A 27,872-nucleotide genomic window follows, 5' to 3' on the forward strand; every position below is an offset into this window, starting at 1 on the left:
GATGTAGCTTATGAACCAACAAGTGGAATCATGGAGAAAACTACTTGGAGAAATACACACTAACATCATAAAGTCTTAAGACATTTAGAAATCCTCCCATTGCGTGGATTAAGAAAATTGTGGCCAAGACTAACAAGGCAGTCAAGATAAAGCCATACTGTATGAGGGAGACAAGATATGTACACTTCAGAGCTTCCAGTGGATTTTTTTTTTGGTGTAATTTCCAAGGTATTATACATCCAAATAATTAACTCCTGAACACACCATCATCTAGTATAATACTGTAATGGAGTGGTGATTTTGAGAGCTGGTAACCTACCTCCAACAATCACTTGCCGTCAATGAATGTTATTTTCATAAACTTTAAAAGCTGATCTTTATGAAGTAAAAGGTATAGTAATAAGACACGGTATGTTCATATATTGTGGTGGTGTCCATCTGAGGGCTAATGCTTTCCAAACCTCACCAATTCCAGCCATCATCCTCACCCAGGTCAGCTGAGGGCTGGGGGTGTCCTCTACAGTCAGGATAGGTTTTACACAGGAAGTGCTGGCACTTACACAGGCTGGAGTGAAGATGTCAAATGAGGATGTCAGCATTTTTGGTTCCCTGTCTCTAGCTCAGAAAAGTACCACAGGAAACTTCAAACTGACCATATGCCAATGAGTTATGGGCTAAAACTGGAACTGTCCTGCACTGCTAGTGTGAACCAGGGCCAGGAGGATCCTCATGGGGATGCTGGCCTTTGGTCTTGACCTCTTTTTTCAATGTTTTGGCAGTTTGGAGGGCAAAGAAAAAGAAAAGTTATATGGGATATTTTCTGATTATTTGACATTGTACATTGTAGATTTTTATATATCTTTACAATCAACTAAACCTTTCACTATTCATTCAGAGATTATGTGGATCTAGCCATAGAAAAATGTTACAGGGATTACACTGAAATAAAATTGCACTCATAGATGTGTGATCGTGCTATTTTTCTGAGTTCTCTGCACAGATTCTCTGCCTTGTAGACTTTACAAAATACAGATTTATCCCTATTGGCTTTAAATCAAGTGATCCCGATCAATTTACTCACACACGCTTAAATTTCAGAATGGCTATAGGAACTGCAATTTTAACCAATTTGTTACAAGCTAAAATTAGTATCCTACCCACACACACACAAAAATTATCATGTGACTAAAAATAAAGCTTCATAAAAGGAGAATACACTAAGCTATTTATATTTTCCTAACACCACCATTATATTCCGTATCTTGATAAAATTAAGATTATCAGTAATTATAGCTGTATACTTAACTTGCTATGTGCTGTCCTCATAACATGCTCAACAAAAAGTCATTAATAGGTGTTGAAACTGAGAACATCTATACATCATCTAGAACTGAGAAAGTAACTTTCCAGATAGTAAATGGCAGGTCTGGAATGCAAATCCTGAACTATTTAACTTCAAAACCTGATTTCTAAAGGGCAGAATGTCTGCTTATCCTCCCAAAGCTTGTCAAAATTATTAACCTGGGATGAAATAAAAATTTTTACCCTATGTCTTCGTTTTCTTGTATTTTCCCCCCAAACTCAAAACTTAAACATTTTTATGCCTGATCAAGTTCCCCTTTCTACCTCATGTGATTCTTCGCATAACTAAATTCCTGGAAATTCTGTATTTAATCTACTTGTAAGCAAATCATTTTATGTATAATCTGGAATAGTGGGATCATTTTAGAGTAACATATCTTGCAGTTCTACAGTCCACTCAGCAATAGTTGCTTTTATCTTAACTTGCTTATTCGCTGTACAAATGAGAACATATTTGTAACTTCCTCAAGGTCACTTCGAGCCAGAAATAGAATTTTGGTTTAAGGTCTGGTTGCTAAAGCACACTTCCTCTGCAATGGTAAGCTACCATTGGTAAGCTGGTCACTAAGAAATAGAAAACAAGAAGTATGGGATGTTCAAAATACTTTTCATGCAAGAATTTCTCTTTTCCCTACCCATCTGTCTCTGTTTTGCCCATCTCCTAAATATGCTATATTGTGATTATGGAAAAAGACAGCAACTGCTTTGGCAGATAAGGAAAAACACCTTATTCCTATTTCAAACATGAAGCAAATATTTCATTTCCTTTGTTTATTAAAATATAGAATGTGGGAAAGTCATAGCACTTTTTTTAAAAAATGCTTGTTAAATTTATTTATTCTATTTAATTTTACTGGTATAGACAATTATTTTGATTTATAAATTTGAGACTGTTTTCTAAGAAATGTGTAGGTACCAAGACCTGTGACAACTGGCACTACTGTAGAGGGTTTTATTTAAAGCAGACTGCCCAATTGAACTTTATGCAATAATGAAAATGTTCTATAATTGTGCTATATAATAACGTGGCCACATGAGCACTTGAAACATGGGTTCGTGTGATCAAGGAACTGAAATTAACTTTTATTTCAATTAACTTAGATGTTCTTTTTTTTTTTTTTTTGAGACAGTCTTGCTCTGTCACCCAGGCTGGAGTACAGTGGCACAATCTTGGCTCACTGCAACCTCTGCCTCCCAGGTTCAAGAGATCCTCCCACCTCAGCCGCCCGAGTAGCTAGGACTACAGGTGCACGCCACCACATCCAGCTAATTTATATATTTTTAGTAGAGACAGGGTTTCACCATGTTAGCCAGGCTGGTCTCGAACTCCTGACCTCAAGTGATCTGCCCACCTCGGCCTCCCGAAATGCTAGGATTATAGGCGGGAGCCACCATGCCTGGCCTGATGTTTTGTTGTTGTTGTTTTTGAGATGGAGTCTCACTGTGTCGCCCAGGCTGAAATACAATGGCAAGATCTCGGCTCACTGCAACCTCCAGCTCCTAGGTTCAAGCGACTCTCCTGCTCCAGCCTCCTGAGTAGCTAGAATTACAGGTGCATGCCTCCACGCCTGGCTAATTTTTGTATTTTTAGTAGAGACGGGGTTTCACCATGTTGGTCAGGCTGGTCTCAAACTCCTGATCTCGTGATCCACCTGCCTCGGCCTCCCAAAGTGCTGGGATTACAGGCGTGAGCCACTGCACCCGGCTGATGTTCATTTTTAAAGCAATCTGTGGCTAGTGGACAGCATAGGTCTAAAGTTTGGATATATCTTTTAGCTTTTTATTTTGAAATACTTATAGACCCATAGGAAGTTGCAAAAATATGACAGAGAGGTCCAGTGTACCATTCACCCAGTTTCCTTTGATCATTACATCTTGTAAGACCATAATACAATATAAAAACTAGAACACTTGCATTGCCACAATGTATTTGGCAGCTAGTTTTTGTATGGCCAGCTAATTTTTGTGTTTTTAGTAGAGACGGAGTTTCACCATGTTAACCAGGATGGTCTTGATCTCCTGACCTCATGATCCAACCGCATCGGCCTCCCAAAGTACTGGGATTACAGGCATGAGCCACTGCGCCTGGCTTTTTTTTTTTTTTTTTTTGAGACGGAGTCTCACTCTGTCATCCAGGCTGGAGTACAGTGGCGCTATCTCAGCTCACTGCAAGCCAGGGATTGCTTGAGCCCAGGAGTTCAGGGCCACCCCGGGCAACATAGGGAGACCCCATCTCAACATGCATACATACACAATTATTTTTACATTGGCCGGGTGTGGCCATGCACACCTATGGTCCCAGCTACTTGAGAATGTAAGGTGACAGCATTATTTAAGCCCAGGACATTGAGGCTGTAGTGAGCCATAATGGTGCCACAACACTCCAGCCTGGGCAACAGAGCAAGATCCTGTCTCAAGATTTTTTTTTTTCCTGTCTCAAGATTTAAAAAAAAAAAAAAAAAAAAGGCTGGGCGTGGTGGCTCACGCCTGTAATCTCGGCACTTTGGGAGGCTGAAGCGGGTGGATCATGAGGTCGGGAGATCGAGACCATCCTAGCTAACACAGTGAAACCCCGTCTCTACTGAAAATACAAAAAAATTAGCCGGGCGTGGTGGCATGCACCTGTAATCCCAGCTACTTGGGAGGCTGAGGCAGGAGAATGGTGTGAACCTGGGAGGCGGAGCTTGCAGTGAGCCGAGATCACACCACGGCACTCCAGCTCTGGGCGACAGAACGAGACTCAGTCTCAAAAAAAAAACAAAACAAAAAAAACCCACAAACAAATATATCTATTTGGGGCAAATAAGCAGAATATGCTGAAAAATAGACTTTACAGGCAGGGCATAGTGGTTCATGCCTGTAATCTCAGCACTTTGGAAGGCTGAGGGAGGCAGATCACTTGAGCCCGGGAGTTCGAGACCACACTGAGCAACATGGCAGGACCCTGTCTCTATAAGAAAATACAAAAAATTAGCTGGATGTGGAAGCACGCATGTGTGGACCCAGTTACTTGGGAGGCTGAGGCAGGAGAATCACTTGAACTTGAGACGTGGAGGTTGCAGTGAGCCGAGATTGCGCCACTGAACTCCAGCCAGGGTGACAGAGTGAGACCCAGTCTCAAAAAAAAAAAAAGAAAAGAAAAAAGAATAATGCTTTATAAATTTTTCTGCTTAGATTTCTGCAGAGAAGGTCAAGTGGAAAAAATAAATTCTGTTAAATAGTAAACGAATATAACTATTTGGACAATTTACTAAAACTATAGGAAAAAGTGAAATGTATGAAAAAATCTTTAGAGGATTAAATTCAATTAGCCTAGCAGTGAGAGGTCTGTGAAAATACAGACCTCTCACTGCTAGGCTAATTAAGGAATATAATCAGAAAGTTATGTACCTACCCAGGGGAAACAAAGGATAATTTAAAAATTATATCCAAGAATACATTCTTAACAATAGGAGTTTAAAATAGTAAGAATTCATGGGAGGCTGAGGTAGGAGGACTGCTTAAGGCCAGAAGTTTGTGACCTGCCTGGGCAACACAGCGAGACCCCCGTCTCTATTAAAAATAAAATAGAACACAGCAAGTTTTACAAAACTTTAGTCATATGACTATACTTTAGTCATATTTAATAGGAAATGAAGGTCCTATTAAATATGACTGAAGTATAGCTGTGAGGCAAGAGCACCAAAAAAACTCAGAGACCTCCTCAAACAGCACAAGTATATACTCCAAGCCTTCAGAAAACTACATTCAGCTTTCAAATCTGACTGTGAAAAATTGTGAAGACTGAAGACCAAGGAGTCAATTACAGGGAACATTTCCTGTTCACCTCTGTGTCTCCTAGTTAACATTTTACTAGTTCACATACAATAATTTCCTGATGGATTAATAAGTATCTAGCATATCCCAAAGCAAACAGAGTCATAATTTGGGCAGATACAGGAGGAAATAATCTCTAGAAACCAAGAGTGTGGGCATCGTTGCTGAAACGGTTGGTAACGGTATTGTGCCATGGAAGTTTGACACATGGAGAATATCAAGAAGGAGATGGAAGGATTCCTCATGCAGATTCATATGCCATGGATCATAACTGTGATCATGCCTCAACCACACTACCCATAAGATCATTCCTAAACATGTTACTCAGCCAGACTTGGTAAGGTATGAGAAGGATGGAAGACTAAAACATAAATGGAAGAACAAAGAAGAGAGAAAAAGGAGGAAGCACAAAGTCAGTCACACTTGCAAACTACTCAGGTGTGGCAGAGTAAAACTACAAGCAACTAAGGGAAGCTTGTGCTATCCCAAACCTTTTCACAATCATATTGAAGAAAAAATATTCAAGTTATTTCAATACTTAACAAGAAGCCAGGCACAATGGCTCACATCTACAAACCCAGCACTTTGCGAGGCCAAAGTGGGCAGATCACCTGAGGTCAGGAGTTCAAGACCAGCTTGGCCAATATGGTGAAACCCCATCTGTACAAAAAATACAAAACATTAGCCGGGTGTGGTGGCATACACCTGTAGTTTCAGCTACTCAGGACGATGAGGCATGACAATTGCTTTAATCTGGGAGACGGAGGCTGCAGTGAAAGCCGAGACCGTGGCACTGCACTTCAGCCTGGTAGACAGAGTGAGACTCTGTCTCATGAAAAAACACAATCACAGTGAAGAAAAATATTTAAGTTATTTCAATACTTACCAACAACTTACTGATGCTATCAAGAAAATGCATAAACAGAAACAAAAGCATTAAATCAAAAGTACAACAATACAATAAAAAAGAAAATAAAGGTCAAAGACTTAATACTAATCAGATTCTATGAAAGACAGATATAAACTCTGTTGAATCACTGTTGTCACAGGGCATTAATTTGGCATTTTTTGTCTAAACAGAACTCCAAATTAGATATGGAGAAATTTACTAGCCTAAGTGCTTAACAAATTCCGGAAGCCATTTACTATCCTGTCTGAGCAAACCTAATAGATGACTCAAGTGAATGAGCAAAGGCAGAGGCAACCTCTGCTGCCATCTGTTTTGTCTCCCACCAATCTACAAACAGCTGTACCACAAAAGTTCCAAGAGATAGAAAGCCCTGGGCTTCTGCCATCCCATTATTCCCTCTTTGGCTTACCAAAATCATTTCTACAATGCATCCAGACTATGCCTTTCATTGTTCACAACTCTTAAAGAGCATCTGGTTGCTATTTTGAGGAGGGGAGTGTGTGGAAGGGGACTCCTTCTCTACACTTAGTAGTGTATAAAGCAAGCTTTATTTTAAAAAAATACACAGTTCGCTGGTAAGATCCAGTAAGATGTATAAATGCATTCACACTTCCCTGTCGCACATAAACTTTGACACAACCAATGGTGCTGGAGAGTGTTACTCTGTTGGCAAGGAACTTAAAATGACTTCTGTCCATCTGTGAAATATACCATTTAAAATTTCTTCCAATGGTGCTTACTGTGGCAGCACATATACTAAAATTGGAATGACACAGAGAAGAATACAATGATGACGTGCAAATTCGTGAACTGTTCCATATTAAAATAAAATTTCAACAAACTGATATCAAGAGAGGTTCTTTATATGGAAAAGTTTTCTTGCTACCTCCTTCCAGATCTTCAAGGTTTTTTTTTTTTTTTTTTTTTTTTTTTGAGATGGAGTCTCAGTCTAGTCACCTAGGCCGGAGTGCAGTGCATGATCTCAGCTCACTACAACTTCTGCCTTCTGGGTTCAAGCGATTCTCCTGTCTCAGCCTCCTGAGTAGCTGGGATTACAGGCACCCACCACCACGCCCGGCTAATTTTTGTACTTTTAGTAGAGAAAGGGTTTCGCCATGTTGGCCAGGATGGTCCTGAACTCCTGACCTCTGGTGATCTGCCTGCCTTGGCCTCCCAAAGTGCTGGAATTACAGGCGTGAGCCACACACCTGGCCAGATCTTCGTTTTTCAAGTAGTAAAAAATTACTTTTCACCAACTCATAACCTTAAGCCAAGAGTGTCTTTTCAGTACTGTTAAAGAAAAACAGCTGACAGATTACAGTGGATTAATGACAGCCACAACTTCTGCCACTACCCCCACTAAGAGATGGGGTCTATTTCTCCACCTCCTTGAATCTCAGCTAGGTATATGATTGCTTTGTCCAGCAGAAAAGACCAGAAATTCCACTGTAGGCCAGCTTAATCTTTAAGAGGCCAGGCACCTTCTTTTACGTTTTTTTAATTAGAAACAGGTTCTCACTGTTAGCCGGGCTGGCCTCAAGTGATCCACCCACTTCAGCCTCCTGAGTAGCTGGTATTACAAGCACATAACCCTGCACCTAGCTAGAGGCATGGCAACTTCTGCTTCCTGCTTTTTGGAGTCTAGCTGCCACGTTGTGAGAAGGTTCAAGCAGCAACATGCATCAGAAAGGGCTGCGTGGAGGAGAATTAAGGCCCCAGTTGACAATTCCAACTAAAACCTCAGGTGGTAGGACCAACCTGACAGTCATATAATTAAGGTATCTTGGAAATAAATCTAATCGAGCCACCCAAACTGACAGCACACAGATCAGGGATGCGCCATTCCTACCAAACTCTGGCCAAATTGCAAGACCATGCACAAGAAAATACTTGCTTTTAAGCCATTAAATTTTGAAATTATTAATGATGCAACGATAGATAACCAAAACAAAATTTGGTATCAGAAATGAGGCTCTGCTGTAATAAAAACTCAAAATACGTACAGTTTGGGTCCAGGTGGTAGACAACAGGTAGAAGACTGTTAGTAAAGATTTGAAAAACAGTATAGAAACGTTACTGGTTGCTGAAGAAATGGAGACCTAAGCAGAAGCAGCAGACCCATTTCCATCAGTAATATGGAGGACAGAAAGGGTACCTAATGAACTCATGGACCCAGCTAAGGAGAATTCCAAGAAGAATGTCGAAAGTGCCAACTGGCTTGTTTTTAGCTGCCTACAGTAAAATACAGGAGTAGTGAGATGAATTTAAAAAGGAACTGTTTGGTTCTTTTTTAAGCAGAATTCAGAGGAAATATGAAGTTGGACTTCATGGGTTAAAAAATAAAACAATTCCTCTTTTCAGTAGCTAAGCTTAAAACCACTCAAAATAAGAAATGGCCTTAGGGCAAAGATCAAACCCAGTGCTACCAGTAAAGCAGAGCCTCTAGGATGTGGTGGAAAATCCTTTTTTGAGACTTTATGAAGATGTTAGGTGGTTGCTCATGGACTTTCTCTTAGACCAGTGGTTCTAAAACTTCATATGCATCAGACTCAGCTGGAGATTTTATTAAAACCTAGATTGCTGGGCTGGATCATCACAGTTTTTCATCTAGCAAGTCTGGGATGGAGACTTCAACTGTAAGTTCCCAGGTGCTAGAAATGCTGCTGGTACAGACATCCATGCTTTTGGAATCACACAGCTAGACCAAAAGGCTTTAAAGAATCTTTTTTAAATTTTTTAAATTTTATTATTATTATGCTTTAAGTTTTAGGGTTCATGTGCACAACGTGCAGGTTTGTTACATATGTATCCATGTGCCATGTTGGTGTGCTGCACCCATTAACTCGTCATTTAGCATTAGGTGTATCTCCTAATGCTGTCCCTCCCCCATCCCCCCACCCCACAACAGTCCCTGGAGTGTGATGTTCCCCTTCCTGTGTCCATGTGTTGTCATTGTTCAATTCCCACCTATGAGCGAGAACATGCGGTGTTTGGTTTTTTGTCCTTGCGATAGTTTGCTGAGAATGATGTTTTCCAGTTTCATCCATGTCCCTACAAAGGACATGAACTCATCATTTTTTATGGCTGCATAGTATTCCATGGTGTATATGTGCCACATTTTCTTAATCCAGTCTATCATTGTTGGACATTTGGGTTGGTTCCAACTCTTTGCTATTGTGAATAGTGCCACAATAAACATACGTGTGCATGTGTCTTTATAGCAGCATGATTTATAGTCCTTTGGGTATATACCCAGTAATGGGATGGCTGGGTCAAATGGTATTTCTAGTTCTAGATCCCTGAGGAATCACTACACTGACTTCCACAATGGTTGAACTAGTTTACAGTCCCACCAACAGTGTAAAAGTGTCCCTATTTCTCCACATCCTCTCCAGCACCTGTTGTTTCCTGACTTTTTAATGATGGCCATTCTAACTGGTGTGAGATGGTATCTCATTGTGGTTTTGATTTGCATTTCTCTGATGGCCAGTGATGATGAGCATTTTTTCATGTGTTTCTTGGCTGCATAAATGTCTTGTTTTGAGAAGTGTCTGTTCATATTCTTCACCCACTTTTTGATGGGGTTGTTTTTTTTCTTGTAAATTTAAAGAATCTTAAGTGGGTGCTTTGAGTACCAACTAAACCAGACAGTTGAGCTTTTGACAACAAAAGGTTATTTTCACATGACAGTCTGATACAAAGGCAGTCCAAGGTAAAGAAAGCCCTATCTTAAAATGATTTGTGGGAGTATTTTTTATCTAATGTTGTGAACCCCTAAGAGATCTATGGTAAAACCCAAAAGACATTTCAGAGAAATATACCAGTGGAAACACCATCAGCTTGGACTACTAGAGCCAGTTAAAAATGAAAAATACTAGCGCCCTTATTCAGACAGGAAAACGCCAAAAAACACGGGCCATTTCTCGTGGAAAAGAAAGAATCAGAAGACAGCCAAGAGCCTGGGGATGGAGATGAGGGCCACAGAGAGGCACCCAGGTGGTAAACTAGTTCCTCAACAAGGATATAGATGGAGCTAAATGTCAGAACTAATATGCACCAGTGACGGCCATGTGCCTCCCAGTCACATCTGCTGCTTTTTTCTGTTTAAATAAGTTTACAATGGCAATGTTTTTACTATATTCACAGATACATACACCCACCATCAATTTTAGACCTTTTCATCACACCAAAAATAAATTTGTTTTTAATTTGGAGATAGGGTCTGGCGTTGTCACCCAGGCTGGAGTACAGTGGTGCAATCACGGCTCACTGCAGCCTCAACCTCCTGGGCTCAAGTAATCCTCCTGCCTCAGCCTCCAAGTAGCTGGGACTACAGGCACATGACACCACGCCTGGCAAATCTTTGTATTTTTCGTAGAAACGGGGTTTCACCATGTTGTCCAGGCTATTCCCAAACTCCTGGATTCAAGCAATCCACCCACCCTAGCCTCCCAAAGTGCTGGGATTACAGGCATGAGCCACCTCTCCCAGCCCAAAAAGAACCTTATACCTTTTAGCTATCACCTTCCCCCATTCCAGCCCTCCTAGCCTAAGTAATGCTCATCTTTCTGTCTACAGACTTAGCTGTTTGGGACATTTCATATACATGGAAGCATATAATATGTGCTCTTTTGTGACTGGATTCTTTCACTTAGTACATTTTTAAGATTCATCCATGTTGTAGGTAGGAACACTTTATTCTTTTGTACGGCCAAAAAAATTCCAGTATACGGGCATATCATTTTTTATTTATCCATTCATCAGCTGGACATTTGAGTTGTTTCCACCTTTTGGCTATTATATTGCAACTATAAACATTAATGTACAAGGTTTTCCGTGGAAATACGGTTTCATTGCTTTTGAGTATATGCCTAAGTACAGAATTGCTGGGTCATATGGCAACTCTGTGTTTAACCTTCAAAGAACTACCCAGACTGTTTTCCAAGGCAACTGTACCATTTTACATTTCTACCAGCAGTGTGTCAGGGCTCTGATTTCTCCATAGCCCCTAATACCTTTTTTTTTTTTTTGAGACAGAGTCTCGCACTGTCACCCAGGCTGGAGTGCGGTGGTGCGATCTTGGCTCACTGCAAGCTCCGCCTCCCGGGTTCACGCCATTCTCCTGCCTCAGCCTCCTGAGTAGCTGGGACTACAGGCGCCCGCCACCATCCCCGGCTAATTTTTTGTATTTTTTAGTAGAGACGGGGTTTCACCATGTTAGCCATGATGATCTCGATCTCCTGACCTTGTGATCTGCCCACCTCGGCCTCCCAAATTGCTGGGATTACAGTTGTGAGCCACCGCGCCCAACCTGCAGCCCCTAATATCTTTTTGAAGAGGAATATCTGATGCAATTTTCCTGTCCCTGCCTTACCATTATATGTTGGGGTGGAAAGTGGGAAGTGCTTTTAGTTCATAGGTCTTCAGTTTGAGATGAGCTGCACCCAAGGAGCCTCACCTGCACCTGGACCTGATTTAGAGGATGAGGTCCCAGACCTGTCAAGCTGATGTAGTATGGAGTGAGTGAGACTTGCATGGGCTGCTCTATTGTGCATGTGTGAAGGGCCAGAGAGGACACTCTGGTCAGTGGTTATTTTGGTGATCATCCCCAATGAACCATACATCTTTGTTTAGTCACTTCCCACACTGATGTAGGCTGGGCCTATTACTGCCTTGACCATTAACACACGGCAGAAATGATGCTGTGCCGGTTCTGGGCCTAGTCCTTAACTGTGTGGGTAGCATCCACTGCCTCCCTATTGGAATCCAGATACCACTCCACAAGTGACCCGAGCAGCCACCGGGCCCCAGCTGAGCACCCATCCAAGTCTCAGAGGAACACAGCCATTCCAGCACCTAGCCAACACCACATGAACCAGAAGAACAGCTTGGTCAGCCCACTGAATCATGAGACGTAATAAATCACTAGTTGAAGCTACTAAGCTTTAGACTGGTTTATTACACTGTAATAAATAGCCAAAACAGAGATCCCCTTTGGGTAGGCTTCTGAAGAGATTAACGTGGAATAAACCTTTTCTTTCTTCTGAAAAATCTAATGCGTTATACCTATGATCAATTCAACAACATTTAAACAAAGGAAACATAGCTTCTAAGTCTCAGGAGGCTTTTCTAGAGTACATATTAGTCAGGGTTCTCCAGAGACACATAACGAATAGGATATAGATCAGATAAAGAGAGATACGGATGGATGAGAGGGAATTCATTAGGGAAACTGGCTCATGTGATTATGGAGGTTTAGAAGTCCCACAACTGGCCATCTGCAAGCTGGAGGCCTCAGTTGAAGCCCAAAAGCCTCAGAACCAAGGAAGGCAATGATGTAATTCTCAGTCTGAGGCCAAACACCTGAGAGCTTGGTGTGGGGGTTGGGGGAAGGTTGGCAGGCCCCTAATTAGTCCAAAGGCCAAGAGCCTGGGGTTCTGATGTCCAAGGACAGGAGAAGAATGGAAAGACAGAGAAACAGAAACATCTAAAATTAACCATCACAGGGTCTAAGCAATTAATAACAAATATTTAAAGTTTCCATTTTCAGCAGAAAACAACAAACAACTATGGAGGCCATCAGGGAAGAACACCCAAGGATGGGACATGTCAGCATTAGCTGACATTTCTTGATGACAGACCAGAATACAGCCCAATCTAAGGCAAGGCCCTGTGTATCAAGTAAATTCACAAGAGAATGTGGAAGTCGGCAAGGACTACACAGGCACCAAACAATTGGTGGGAAGAGCCAAGGAAACCTTCAAAGCAGGCCGGGCACGTGGCTCACGCCTGTAATCCCAGCACTTTGGGAGGCTGAGGAGGCCGGATTACCTGAGGTCAGGAGTTCGAGACCAGTGTGGCCAACATGGTAAAACCCTCTCTCTACCAAAAATACAAAAATTAGCCAGGTGTGGTGGTGTGCACCTGTGCTCCCAGCTACTAGGGAGGCTGAGGCAGAAGAATCGCTTCAACCCGGGAGCCGTGAGCCAGGATGATGCCACTGCACTCCAGCCTAGGCAACAGAGCAAGACTCCATCTTAAAAAAAGAAAAGAAAAAGAAAAAGAAAAAAGAAACCTTCGAAGCAGTCAGAAGGATTAAGAAAGCAGTTCTTCTGAAACCTGTCATGGCAACTAGCGAATACTTTGGCATCAATACCTCCAGCAAAAACTTGTGAGCTCTGCTTTTTTGTACCGAAGCAGCTGCTTCCTTCTTCCTGCTCCTTTGGATTTAGGAGCCCTCACATGTCTGATCCAATCACCCTGTTTTTTGGTCCATCTTAGGGAGGGTCAAGATGGCGTATATGGAACTTGGAGGTTTTCTGAAACTCTGGAAGAGGTATAGCAACTCCCTCATAAGGTTGTCAAATTATTCTAATTCGCACAGGATAATTCTTAGAAAACTGCCAGACACATACTAAAATGTGAATATATTATACTATTAAATTACTACATATTTGTTCAATGACAAGTGTATCTGCTCTAAAAATGGTGACTTTCAAGAAAAAAAAGTTTTTAAATAAAATATTATCAACCCACAAGTCTATTAATAGAAAATTGGTTAGGCCAGGCGCAGTGGCTCACGCCTATAATCCCAGCACTTTGGGAGGCCGAGGTGGGCGGATCATCTGAAGTTGGGAGTTCGAGACCAGCCTGACCAACATGGAGAAACTCCATCTCTACTAAAAATACAAAATTAGCTGTCCGTGGTGCCGCATGCCTGTAATCCCAGCTACTCGGGAGGCTGAGGCAGGAGAATTGCTTGAACCTGGGAGGCAGAGGTTGCGGTGAGTCGAGATTATGCCATTGTACTCCAGTCTGGGCAACAAGAGCGAAACTCCGTCTCAAAAAAAAAAAGAAAAAGAAAATTGGTTTAAACCAACTGTAGTCTAGGTATAGAGTGAAATACTATGTTGTCTTTAAAAAGATAGCAAATGGCCGGACACGGTGGCTCATGCCTGTAATCCCAGCACTTTGGGAGGCTGAGGCGGGTAGACTGCCTGAGGTCAGGAGTTTGAGACCAGCCTGGCTAACATGGTGAAACCCCGTCTCTACTAAAAATACAAAAAAATTAGCCAGGCATGGTGGCGCACACCTGTAGTCCCAGCTACTTGGGAGGCTGAGGCAGGAGAATTCCTTGAACCCAGGAGGCAGAGGTTGCAGTGAGCCGAGATTGCACCAATGCACTCCAGCCTGGGCGACAGAGCAAGACTCCGTCTCACTAAATAAATAAATAAATAATAAAAAGATAACAAATTAGAGAATTTTAAAAGATTTCTGTGGAAAATTTCTAATATATATAAATAAAAAAACAAGTTGAATAAACAGTATAATTCCATTTAAAGAATAAGTATAGGCCGGGCGCGGTGGCTCACGCTTGTAATCCCAGCACTTTGGGAGGCCGAGGCGGGCGGATCACAAGGTCAGGAGATCGAGACCACGGTGAAACCCCGTCTCTACTAAAAATACAAAAAAATTAGCCGGGCGTGGTGGCGGGCGCCTGTAGTCCCAGCTACTCGGAGAGGCTGAGGCAGGAGAATGGCGTGAACCCGGGAGGCGGAGCTTGCAGTGAGCCGAGATTGCGCCACTGTACTCCAGCCTGGGCGACAGAGCGAGACTCCGTCTCAAAAAAAAAAAAAAAAAAAAAAAAAAAAAAAAAAAAAAGAATAAGTATATACTGTTTGTATATGTATTTTTAAAATCTGATAGAAACTACTAGAATAGGCCAGGCGCAATGGCTCATTCCTATAATCCCAGCATTTTGGGAGGCTGATGAGGGTGGATCATCTGAGGTCAGGTGTTCAAGACCAGCCTGGCCAACATGGTGAAACTCTGTCTCTACTAAAAATACAAAAATTAACTAGGTGTGGTGGCAGGTGCCTGTAATGCCAGCTACTCGGGAGGCTGAGGCAGGAGAATCTCTTGAACTTGAGGGCGGAGGTTGCAGTGAGCCGAGATCGTGCCATTGCACTCCAGCCTGGGTGACAGAGTGAGACTCCGTCTCAAAAAAGGAAACCACCAGAATAAATAAATGCTATAACTTGGGTGAGAATTTCACTTTCTACAAAATACATGGTTACAATATCTTTTTTTCCTTTGACAGGGTCTCATTCCACTGCTCAGGCTGCAGTGCAGTTGTGCGATCACAGCTCACTGCAGCCTCAACCTCCTGGACTCAAGCCATCTGCCTGCCTCAGCCTCCCAAAGTGCTGGGTTTACAGGCATAAGCCACTGCGCCCAGCCCTATAATATCTTTTTAACAGTAAGCACATGACTTTTATAATCAGAAAAATATTAACGTAAAGGCACATGGATCCTTCTTAGAACACATCATACTTTTACCTGAATTTGTTCGCAATGTTTTCAATATTCATGCTTCTCTAGCACTCGAGAGCTCAAGTCTATTTTTAGAACAGCATCATAAGCTGCTACATGAGCTGTTTCCTGTGTCGGTCAGCTATTTTTAATTAATGAACATTTGCTGTAAGAGATCACTGAGAAAGAAAAACACCAACTCTTTTGCAAGTTACACTACAGAATGGTTTCCTCTCTAGAATTAAAAAAAAAATCTAAGCTATAAAAAAAGTACCCTACTTCATTTTTATTTTGAGACAGGGTCTCACTCTGCCACCCAGGTGGAGTGCCATGGCACGATTGTAGCTCACTGCAGCTTCCAACTCCTGGACTCAAGTAAGTAGCCTCAGGAGTATCTAAGACTACAGGCGCATGCCACCACGCCCAGCTAATTAGGTTTATTTAGAGATGCTGGTCCCAAAGGCTGGCTCAGGTCTTGGCCTCCCAAAGTGCTGAGATTACAGGCATGAACCACCGTGCCCAGCCAGCCAGTATTCTACTTAAAAAGGTGTTAAGATGGTATTTTGTATTAAGTACTTATTTCCACTCTAATATTAAGATAAATTAATCTGTCAAAAGTTCCTCAAGGGACAGATCTAAATTCTATTACTTTTTCTTAAAAAAAAATATACAGCATTTATCATCTAGTAGACAATGATTGAGGATAAAATTAGAGGTAAGCAGTGGCTGGGCATAGTGAGGCACACCTGTAGTTCCCAGCTACTCGGAAGGCTGAGGTGGGAGGATTGCTTGAGTCCAAGAGGGTGCTACTGCACTCCAGCCTGGGTGACAGGGCAAGAACCCAACTTAGAAAAAAAATTGTAATTAAATAAAAATTTAAAAAAAAATTTTTTTTGAGATGGAGTCTCGCTCTGTTGCCCAGCCTGGAGTGCAATGGCGTGATCTCGACTCACTGCAACCTCCACCTCCTGGGTTCAAGCAATTCTCCTGCCTCAGCCTCCTGAGTAGTTGGGATTACAGGCACCCACCACAACTCTCGGCTTATTTTTGTATTTTTAGTAGAGACAGGGTTTCACCATGTTGGCCAGGCTGGTCTCAAACTCCTGACCTCAGGTGATCTGCCCACCTTGGCCTCCCAAAGTGCTGGGATTATAGGCATGAGCCACCAAGCCCGGCCAAAAGTTAAAATTAAAGAAGACCAGTGGAAGAGAAAAAAGAAAACAATTACAAAAATAACAAGATTGGTTTTAAATCAAATATTTATATTAAACACCTATGTACAAAACACTGTCCTACACTGACTAGAAGACTTCAAATTGTGGTTGCTGTTTCTGTGAGAGTGGTAATATAACTATGCCCTCCAATTTATTAGCTCCTTTCAAGGTTTATATGAGACAATATGGTTAAACAGTAGCTGCTATATAGACTTTAATTACACTGTATTTATTCTTCAACCAGCAAGTTATATACCACCACAAGGAATTCTTCTGAAGAGTTAGCAGCATCCAAAAGAGGTAAGACTCGTCCAATGGTTGGGTAGTAGCGCTGAGGTTCCTAAGGTCCCACAAGCCACTCTGCCTTAGAATGAAGACAGAATTTTCCTATAGATCTAATAAGGCCCCTATTGCACCGTGTACAGTAACATACATTCCAGGCTCAAAATGAAAAAAGGGTTTCTTTTTCTTTTACCAAACTGTAATCTTCATGACAGGTGACAATCCACACATTATAATAAACTCTACCCACATGCTCTTAACTCAGCACTCTCCTAAATTCTTTGCATTTGTAACTGTTTCACGATAGGATGCTTTCTTGCCTATTTTTATTTGGTTCAAATAGGTTTTAGGATTTCTACCTAATAAAATATATTTCTACCTAATAAAATACATGTGCAATAAAAATGTAGCTAAAAATGCTGGGCTTGGAGAGAAGCTCTGGGATTAGGGTGGTGAGGGCTGACGCCCTCTAAAAAGGCCTTGCCTGTACCATATTCCATAGGGGCTGTGATTGCTAATTTTTTTTTTTTTTTTTTTTTTTGAGACAGACTCTTGCTCTGTTGCCCAGGCTGGAGTGCAGTGATGCCATCTTGGCTCACTGCAACCTCCCACTCCCAGCTTCAAGCAATGTTCCTGTTTCAGCCTCCCGAGTATCCGGGATTACAAGCATGCGCCACCACGCCCGGCTGATTTTTGTATTTTTAGTAGAGACAGGGTTACGCCATATTGGCCAGGCTGGTTTTGAACTCCTGGCCTCAAGCGATCCACCCACCTCAGCCTCCCAAAGTGCTAGAATTTCAGCCGTGAGCCACTGCGCCCGGCCATGATTGCTAATTTTATACGTCAAGTTGGAAGGTATTTTGGATAACATTAAATCAGTGAGCTTTAAGCAAAGCAGACTGCCCTCCACAACGTGAGTGGTCCTCATCCAGTCAGTTAAAGGCCTGAACAGAACAGAGAGCAGCCTCCCAAGCAAGGGCAGATTCCCCAGCAAATGGCCTTCGGACTTGTTTAGCACCACTGGCTCTCCTGGGTCTCGAGCCTGCCAACCCCACTGCAGATTTGGATTTGTCAGCTTCCATAATTTCATGAGTCAATTCCTTACAATACAATGTTTTATATGGATATATACAGGCACACTCAGAGATGTTGCAGGTTCAGTTCCAGACCACCAGAACAAAGCGAATATCTCAAAGCTAGTCGCAAACTTTCTTCATTTCCTAGTACATATAAAATTTAAAGTTATGTTTACAATATGCTGTAGTTTGGCACATGTGCAATACCATTATGTTTTAAAAAACAATGGACATCCTTAATTACAATATATTTTAGGCTGGATACAGTAGCTCATGCCTATAATCCCAACACTTTGGGAGGCCGAGGTGGGAGGATTGCTTGAGGCCAGGAGTTCAACACCAGCCTGAACAACGTAGCAAGACACCATCACTACAAAAATTTTAAAAGTAGCCAGGCATGGTGGCGTATGACTGTGGCCCCAGCTACTTGAGAGGCTGAGGCAGAAGGATCACTTGAGACCAGGCAGCTAACGTTGCAGTGACCGGTGACTGCACCACTGCATTACAGTTTGGGTGACAGAGCAAAATCCTGTCTCAAAAAACAAACACACAAATACACACACACATACTTTGTTGCTAAAAGATACTAATGATCATCTAAGTCTTCAGTAAGTAATAATCTTTCTGCTAGTGGAGGTTCTTTCTTTGATTTCTTTTTTTCTTTTTAGACGGAGTCTTGCTCTGTCGTCGCCAGGCTGGAGTGCAGTGGTGTGATCTCAGCTCACTGCAACCTCTGCCTCCCGGGTTCAAGCGATTCTCCTGCCTCAGCCTCCCGAGTAGCTGGGACTACAGGTGTGCGCCACCACACCCAGCTAGTTTTTGTATTTTCAGTAAAGACGGGGTTTTACCATGCTGGCCGGGATGGTCTCCATCTCTTGACCTTGTGATCCGCCCGCCTCAGCCTCCCAAAGTGCTGGGATTACAGGTGTGAGCCACTGCACCCAGCCTCTTTCTTTGATGTTAATGGCTACTGACTGATGAGGGTGGTGGCTGCTGAAGGTGAGGGCTGGGGGGGCTTTGGCAATTTCTTAAGACAAGGAAGAAAACAGTATATATATAAAACATACAAAATATGTATTAATCAACTATTTATGTTATCAAGGCTTCTGGTCAATAGTAGGCTATTAGTAAATTAAATTTTGGGGAAGTCAAAACTTATATGTGAATTTTCAGCTCAACAGGGGTCACTGCCCCAACCCCCAAGCTGTTCAAAAGTCAACTGCATTTTTTAACACTTTCTATTGTTTTTTACTCCTCCTGTTCCTCTAATTTCCATAATGTATCCTAGCCTATAGCCACTACTCTTCTCTGGCTTTAATCCGTATTACATCACAATTTAATCACAAACTGGAGTTGTAGGTAGAATAGCACAATTTAGGATGACGAGACAAAAAAAGAGATTAAGTCACTTGTACAAGCTCGAACTTTAATGATAAAATTATGATTAGGACCCATTTTCTAGTAACTCTTAGTTTAATGTCTATTATAAGGGACCAGCATAACATAGTTATTAAAAGCACAGGATGTAAGTCACATTACACTTGCTCTATCATTTATGAAACTATGACCCTTAATTTTAACTTGTATTCTTTGTGCTTTGGTTTCTTCATCTATAAAAATTGGAGTAATTAATAGCTTCAGACAAGATTTTCTGAGATAAAATGCATAAAACATCTTGAATACTACCTGGCACATAGAAGCTCTCAATAAATTTTATCCATTCTTATTCTTCTATATTATTCAATCAGCCTTTCAATGAGCATATAATATAAATACCCTATGTGCATTTGTCCTTTTTCTTTAATCCCTTGTGGAATCAAACTTTAGGTGGTTGGGGCCAAAAACACTTATAAAACATGACTAGGCCGGGCACAGTGGCTCACGCCTATAATCCTAGCACTTTGGGAGGCTGAGGTGGGCGGATTGCCGGAGCTCAGGAGTTCAAGACCAGCCTGGGCAACACGGTGAAACCCCGTTTCTACTAAAATAGAAAAAATTAGCCAAGCAAATTGGTGCGTGCCTGTAGTCCCAGCTACTTGGGAGGCTGAGGCAGGAGAATTGCTTGACCCAGGAAGAGGGAGGTTGGAGTGAGCCGAGATCGCACCAGTGCACACCAGCCTTGGTGACAGAGTGAGATTCTGTCTCAAAACAAAACAAAACAAAACAAAACAAACAAAAAAACAAAAACATGACTAATCCAGTATTTACATACATAACATGTTTCACTGGGACACATGCAAATAAGTGCTTAGCAAAAGTTAAAAGAAACTTGGGGCCTAAAGGAAATCAGAATTTTAAAGAATATTTCTACCTACTGAGTTGTCTACTTAGTGGCTACGTGAAATCAGTGTCTTCTAAATATAGAATTTTACTAAATTCTTTCTTCATGGGATCACTTTATACAACACTGAAAAAGTCTTCACAAGGCTACATTCTAAATCCAAGTAGCAAATAAATAGCAAATAAATTTTCCTTTGCCATTTTTTATCTCTTGTCTTTAACCACAACATTTCATTTTCTGCCCACATGGACTAATGCTTCTGCAAAGAAGTGGGCAGTGGTCAGAAAGCCTGAGTTCTCATTTCAATTCACACACAAAAGTTAAAAGAAACTTGGAGCCTAAGTTTCTCGGGGCAACCTCAGTGTTGCCAACAATGGCATCACCTGCTCCCCCTATTTCACAGGCTTTCAGAACAAAAACAGTGAAGACACATCATAAAACAGGGACATTTACCCAGGCTTCCAGGTTCACTGCACAGAGTTAAAAAATATATATTTGTAGGGACTGTATCAATGTTTCTCCAAATGAAGGCATTTTAGATATCTGAAGCTCAAAGTCAAGAAGAATAAGTTATTTACCTTTAAACAATGAAAACGGAATGATACGTTATTGCATTATACTCTAACCTAATCTGTTGCCCCAAAAGTTGGTATTTTAATCCACAACAAAGGTGACTCTTGAGATTCTCAATTACATAGTGAAGGGGTTTTTGTTTTAAGATCTTCAATATGAAATCCACATCTGGGTTGAAGTCTTAATCTTTTCTACTAGTCACATGTGACTTAGAACAAGCTATCTCAGCTCTTGGATTTTGTTTGCTTGTTTTTCGGTAATGTTATTGTTTTGAATAAAGAAGAAAATTCCATCTTGTCTCAGAGCTACCTATGAGGAGGCAAGTGAGATCATACACACCAAGCTATGAACAAGAGGGCACCTGTTCAACACTGGTTGCCCAGTTCAGTCAGCATCTGAGGCAGCAGTTTTCATTCAAGAGCTCCCACTTGAATTTCTAAAGTTGTCTCAAGTGTATTCTCTAAGTGATGTGAGTTAAAACAAGCCCACTCATCTAAAAATGGCAAGAAATTAGGTTAAAATCCCCCAAAAAAGAAATACAGGGTGAGTAGAAGTTTTAGCAAGAATATTTGCCATGAGGTACAGTACTTACATTGCATTTTCTTGCTGTTCTCACTGCTTTTATATTACAGCAATGGCACAAGTAAATGTGGGGTGAGCTGTTGAAAATTTCACTGCCCTGAAAGCACTATTTTAAGCATCAAGGTCTAATTATCCAACCTTACATATTTCAAGAGGTATATAACCTTCTCACTTTGAATCTGGCCCTTGGATATTGCTAGACAGGAAGGTCTTAAGACAGAAAAATAAACCTAAAAAGAAAATGTCTTATGTTTTTCTCTAAGGCATGAGGTTTTACAAACTGTGGTCTCATCTCATTAGTGGTTCTGATAAAAAAAAAAAATCAGAGTGTATAAGCATATGAAAAAGTTTTATTTCAAACACACATACAAGCACACTCACACACATACACACAGTGTTATACTGGGCTGTGATTAAAAAATTTGAAAGTTGGCTGGGCGCGGTGGCTCGCGCCTATAATCCTAGCACTTTGGGAGGCTGAGGCGGGCAGATTGCCTGAGGTCAGGAGTTTGAGGCCGGTCTGGCCAACATGATGAAACCCTGTCTATACTAAAAATACAAAAACAATTAGCCAGGCCTGGTGGCATGCACCTGTAATCCCAGCTACTTGGGAGGCTGAGGAAGGGGAATTGCTTGAACCAGGGAGGTGGAGGTTGCAGTGAGCCGAGGTCACACCACTGCACTCCAGCCTGGGTGACAGAGCAAGACTCCTTCTCAAAAAAAAAAAACAAAAAAAACTGAAAGTCACTGTCCTAAATTACCTACTATGTGAGCAACGGTGCCAGAATCAGAAATCTTGCTTGGAATCCCTACTGTGTCAGTTACTAGTGGTACAACCTTGGAGAGACTGTTAAATTCTCTGAAGCCCAGTTTCCTCCAACCTAAACTGGGAATAACACATTCCATAATGTATACTAAACAGCCGAGCCCTGCACCTGGCTAGTGTTGGTTGCATTCCCTCTATTGTCACCCTGCTTCTACTTTCTTGCAGCAATCAGGCAAGAGAGCAGTTAAGTAGGGTCCCAAGCATTTTTGCACACATAAATTGCCTCCAGTGTTTTGTCTATATATAGAAATATTTGCAATTCTATTTGGACAAAATTTAAGTTTAGTTTTAAATAAAAGTATATAGTGGCTTCCTCACCGATAAAGAAATAGACAGAAACAAATGCAGGGTCTAAATGGCAATAATGTAAAAGATGAGTGAACCCTGGAGAGAATATACAAATGAATGATAATAGAAGCTAATTGCCTTGAACCAGAAAAGGGAGCTAGTCAAATACAGGAGATAAAGGAATAATAGCAAATAAGTATTCAGCACTTACCTCTGCACTGGACATTGGGTTAAAAGTTTTGCATGCATCATTGTATCTGACACCCACCAAAAAAAAAGGCAAACCACAGAACAAGCTGTGATGGCACTTAAGGCTGCCACATCAAGAATGGAAAAGTAATCTTCCCACCAACTTTCCAATTACAGATACACAGTGTTTACTTGCTATAAACCACCTGATATTATGCAGAAACCAAACTAAATCCATAACTTAAAAGGTCACAGTTAAAACTGTTACAAAGGCCAGGCATGGTGGCTCATGCCTGTAATCCCGGCACTGTGGGAGGCTGAGGCGGGTGGATCACGAGGTCAGAAGTTCAAGACCAGCATGGCCAAGATAATGAAAGCCTGTCTTTACTAAAAACATAAAAATTAGTCTGGCGTGGTGGCGGGCGCCTGTAATCCCAGCTACTCAGGAGGCTGCGACAGGAGAATTGCTTGAACCCGGGAGGCAGAGGTAGCAGTAAACCGAGATCCCGCCACTGCACTCCAGACTTGGCGACAGAGCAAGACTCCATCTCAAAAACAAAAACAAACAAAAAAACTGATGCAAAGATGAAAAGAAAGGATAATAGTCACAAGGCAAAGGGCATAAACTGTGGGAACAGAGCACAGCAGAGACTTATATTTTAAAAATGCGTAACATTCTTGAAATTCTCCCTGGAAGCTTTCTTCTGTTTGCTTTACGGGACCTTTCGGTGCTCTGTGCAAATACGTGGATTCAAATTCCACTTCTGCTAAATTCACATTAAATAAACTACCTGGCAAAAACATGTCAAAAGAAGTAGAAAAACAGATGAATAAATGGAAATGTTACTACTAATCTCTTCAGGTAAAAGCCTCTTAAGCATTGTGGCATTTTTCTACAACGTGTGAGCTCCCAAAATTGAAGAAATCATTTCAATCAACACTTTTGTTACTAGAGCTTGGTGATATCGTGAGTCATATAGGACCATGAAAATTCTCATCTGAAGAGGGTAAAAAATAAAAATTAGAGAATTTTGTATTTATACCACTTTTAATTGCTTAAATAGTTATTACGGTTTTTTGTGCATCATCTTAATTTAAAATATGATATTTTCCCAAAGGAAAAATATTTTGTCATAACTGAATATTCTGTTATCAAACACAAACTTAGAAGAATCAGTATCAACTTTCAACATGATGAATAAGTTATGGACCACAGATACAACTAGCACACATCATATATGTATTAGATGTCTCAAGTAGGGTTAGTACAAATACATCCTTATAAAAATTCAACTAGTAATCTGGAGAATATCAGTTACTTGTATTCTTTATCTCAGCTAATGGCACTTTCAAATGCCCAGTTAATCCAATAGAAACAGTATGTAGAAAGAGTTTAGGCAGAAGACTGAGGCTGAAATACAGAATCTGCAATACAGTGATTGTGCTCATGGGTAGGTTATTACACTTTGAGCCTCAGTCTTGCTGACTATAAAATGGCAATATTTATTTCAGAAGATTATTGTTAACATCATGTCACATAACATATGCAAAAGAAATCACATAATCACTGGTACCTACTAGAATCTAAACCAATCCTCAAATGACCAGTCTTTCTTTGCCTTAGTTTTCCAGCATCTTTCTCTAAGGTGTCTCAAGTTTTCATCATGCAATCCATTGACTTTTTGACTCTCCACTCCAGGATATGTCCACTTATAAATTCTATACGTGTACTACTCTACTATTATATTATAAAATACTCAAAAAATAGCTTTTTCTTTTCTTTCTTTTTTTTTTTTTTTTTTTTTGAGACTAGGTCTCACTGTCGCCCAGGCTGGAGTGCAGTGGTACGATCACAGCTCACTGCAGCCTTGTATCTTCCAGACTCAAGCATCAGCCTCCCAAGTAGCTGGCACTACAGGCACGCACCACCACCAGTGGCTAATTATTTTATTTTTATTAGTAAAGCCAAAGTCTCACTGTGTTGCCCAGGCTAGTCTCGAACTCCTGGGCTCAAGCAAACCTCCCGCCTCGGCTTCTCAAAGTCCTAGGATTACAGGTGTGAGCCACCATGTCTGGCCAAAAACAGCACTTTTAATAAGATGACACAAAGATAAAATGAAAAGTAGTTTTAAATATTGGCTTCACAATACTCGTTAATATCTCTAGGCATAATAAAATGTCAGGCAAAGTTCATACATAGTAACAGTGGATGTACATTCACACTTCAAAGAATCTCTGTGATACTTCTGATTTTATTTGCGACTGTAAAGGCCTAGTCTCCCTAAATAATAATCGTCAAGTAGGCTAAGCATGGTGGCTCATGCCTGTAATCCCAACACTTCGGGAGGCTGAGGTGGGGGGATCACTTGAGTCAGCAAGTTAGAGACCAGCCTGGGCAACATGAGACCACATCTCTCCAAAAACAAAAAACAAAAAAAAATCAGCCAGCTGCGGTGCCATGTGCCTGTAGTCCTAGCTACTGAGGAGGCTGAGGCCAGAGGATTGCTTGAGCCCAGGAAATGGAGGCTGCAGTGAGCTGTCATCATGCCATGCACTCCAGACTGGACAACAGAGTGAGGCCCTGTCTTGAAATTAAAAAAAAAAAAAAAAAATCTACTTGTAAACACTTTTAGATTTTTAAATACATTTCTTTTTCAAATCTTTTTTAAGTTTTTATTTTATTTGTATTTTTATTTCAGGAATAGCACAAAAGAATCAAATCTTTATTTTTGAAGGAGATAAATCCAAATGCAGAAGCATCTTTGAGTGCCTTAAACTTACATTTTATGATCCTTATAAATAGCAGTGTCTGGCCAGGTGAAGTAGCTCGTGCCTATAATCCCAGCGCTTTGGGAGGTCAAAGTGGTGGATCGCTTGAGGCCAGGAGTTAAGAGACCAGCCTGGCCAACATGGCGAGACCCCATCTCTACTAAAAATACAAAAATTAGCCAGGCGTGGTGGCACACACCTGTAACCCCAGCTAGTTGGGAGGCTGAGGCATGAGAATCGCTTGAACCTGGGAGGTGGAGGTTGCAGTGAGCAGAGAGTGTACCAGTGGACTCCAGCCTGGGTGACAGAGCAAGAGACTCTGTCTCAAAAAAAAAAAAAAAAAAAAAGGCAGTGTGAAACATCCCAAATAAACACAATTTGCCAACCAAATTAATAATCTTTGCTGGCCCAACTCTTCCTGCTGTCTAAATACTTGAAAATTATTAATTCTAATAAGTTGACTCAAGAGATTTCTGAAGGTATCATCACTCCTGTTGATAATTTTCCTCCTGCCAATGAAAAGCTACATGAGGAAAGGATTGATAATTCCAATGAAAAGACCTGGCTTCTTTTCTAACTAGTGGAGAAACTTTAGGAAAACTTTAGGCAAATCCTTTAAACTCTATGAGCCTGTTTCCTCTTTGGTAAAAATGAAGATTGCATCCCTACAGAATGGGTGAATGCTTCCTAAACAAAAACCCCCTCCAAATTCAGTTGTACCTGTGAAGTACTGCTGTTAAATCTAGAACAATGAATGTAAAGTTATAAGTCACAGAATACAACCTGGACCCTATCATTAATTTGTCAAGTAACCTTAAGAAAGTCAGTCTCCCTGGGCCTAACTGGTAAGAGAGATTACCAGACCAAATCACTAGTTCCAATAATTGTTATGGGCGATGGAGCACTTGAAATTAACAAACGATGCTCTTTGCATAACACGTTTCAGTGGGAGAAAATAAAATATTGATTTACCAGCTAAGTTCAGTTCTATCACACTCAGGGGATATCTTATGAAGGCAAAATTCAACCATATTATATATACAAAAAATCAGGCCAGGCACGTTGGCTCAGGCCTGTAATCTCAGCAATTTGGGAGGCCAAGGCAGGAGGATCACTTCAGCCCAGTTCAAAAGCAGCCTGGACAACATGGCAAAATCCTGTCTCTACAAAAAAAAACACAAAAATGAGCATGGTGGCGTACACCTGTGGTCCCAACTACTCAGGAGGCTGAGGTGAGAAGATCACCTGAGCCCAGAGAGGTCAAGATTGCAGTGAGCAATGATCATAGTACTGAACTTCAGTCTAGGCAACAGAATGAGACCCTGTCTCAAATGGGGAAAAAAAAAAAAGAAAAACAAAGAAAAAATCACAGCTACCAGCATACAAGGCTACAAAAAAATTTGGCTGTTTGAGTTTTCCCTCTTAATCTGTATTCATTTGTACCTGTTACTCCACTTTAAATTCAGGTTCGTACTCCCAAGCAGAGAAATGGTAGAAAATAATGAAAATTAAAAAAAAAAAAAGGTGAAAAATCATAAATGAGGAAATTATATTATCTAATTAAAAGAAAACAATCCTGCCATTAATTATTAATTATTTAATTTCAGTAGCAGAACTCCACACCCAAGCTCCTTAGAGCAGAGCTAGAAGATCAAGGCACCAGACACTCTCCAAGGTCCCTTTCGGCCCTAGGGACTCTGTTTCTGGTTTCCACTGCAATTTGCATTCTATTTTTATATGTTACATACTGTTCCAGGCACAAATAACCATGTAATATTTTTAATAGTACCTGATAAACTGATCGTTTTAGTAAGAGTCCAGTAAACATTTACTTACATATTTACACATAAAACACATACCCACAAAAAGCAATCCTTGTATTGAGTCTACTGAAGACATCTCAGAAGCTCAATAAACACTGTTAACAGTACATATTATTCCATACTAATTTAATAAACCAAGCACAAACTGTCTTTTCTTGCAAAAGACCCTAGCAATTAGACATTAAAATTTTCCTTGCACACTGCAGTGTATTTGTGACATATACTTGTGGCATGCATAAGATAGGCTAGTTCCAAAATAAACACAGTGGTAATTAGTAAGAAAAATCTAGTTACTACAGTTCCTCGTCTTAAGATCGTGACATCTTTAGGCATTATTATTTCAAGTCCTGAACTAAGTTAATGGACAAAAACAAGCGAAGGCACGCTTCGGCTAAAATATAAAATGTCTCACATATGTACCTCTGATTTCTAGTTAAAAAAAAATTATAAACAATGTTAAAATGGAATACTTAAAACTTTACTGTTTTTCTTGGTAGAAATTATATATTTGCTTATAAGAAACTTTCTAATGACATAATGTAGAAATAAATAAAAAATTGAGAATGGAA

At 40.9% G+C, this 27,872-nt stretch overlaps 1 protein-coding gene and 1 pseudogene across 4 annotated transcripts in view; one reads left to right on the top strand and one right to left on the bottom strand.

Moving 5' to 3' along the window:
* FGD4 (FYVE, RhoGEF and PH domain containing 4) overlaps window positions 1-27,872 on the bottom strand; it is a 261,542-nt gene that overhangs the window by 162,981 nt on the left and 70,689 nt on the right. The gene's annotated exons all lie outside the window — the stretch shown is intronic.
* LOC129483638 (uncharacterized) lies at window positions 6,821-6,913 on the top strand (annotated as a pseudogene).

This window comes from Symphalangus syndactylus, chromosome 5, assembly GCF_028878055.3.
Source record: "Symphalangus syndactylus isolate Jambi chromosome 5, NHGRI_mSymSyn1-v2.1_pri, whole genome shotgun sequence".
NCBI classification, from domain to species: domain Eukaryota; kingdom Metazoa; phylum Chordata; class Mammalia; order Primates; family Hylobatidae; genus Symphalangus; species Symphalangus syndactylus.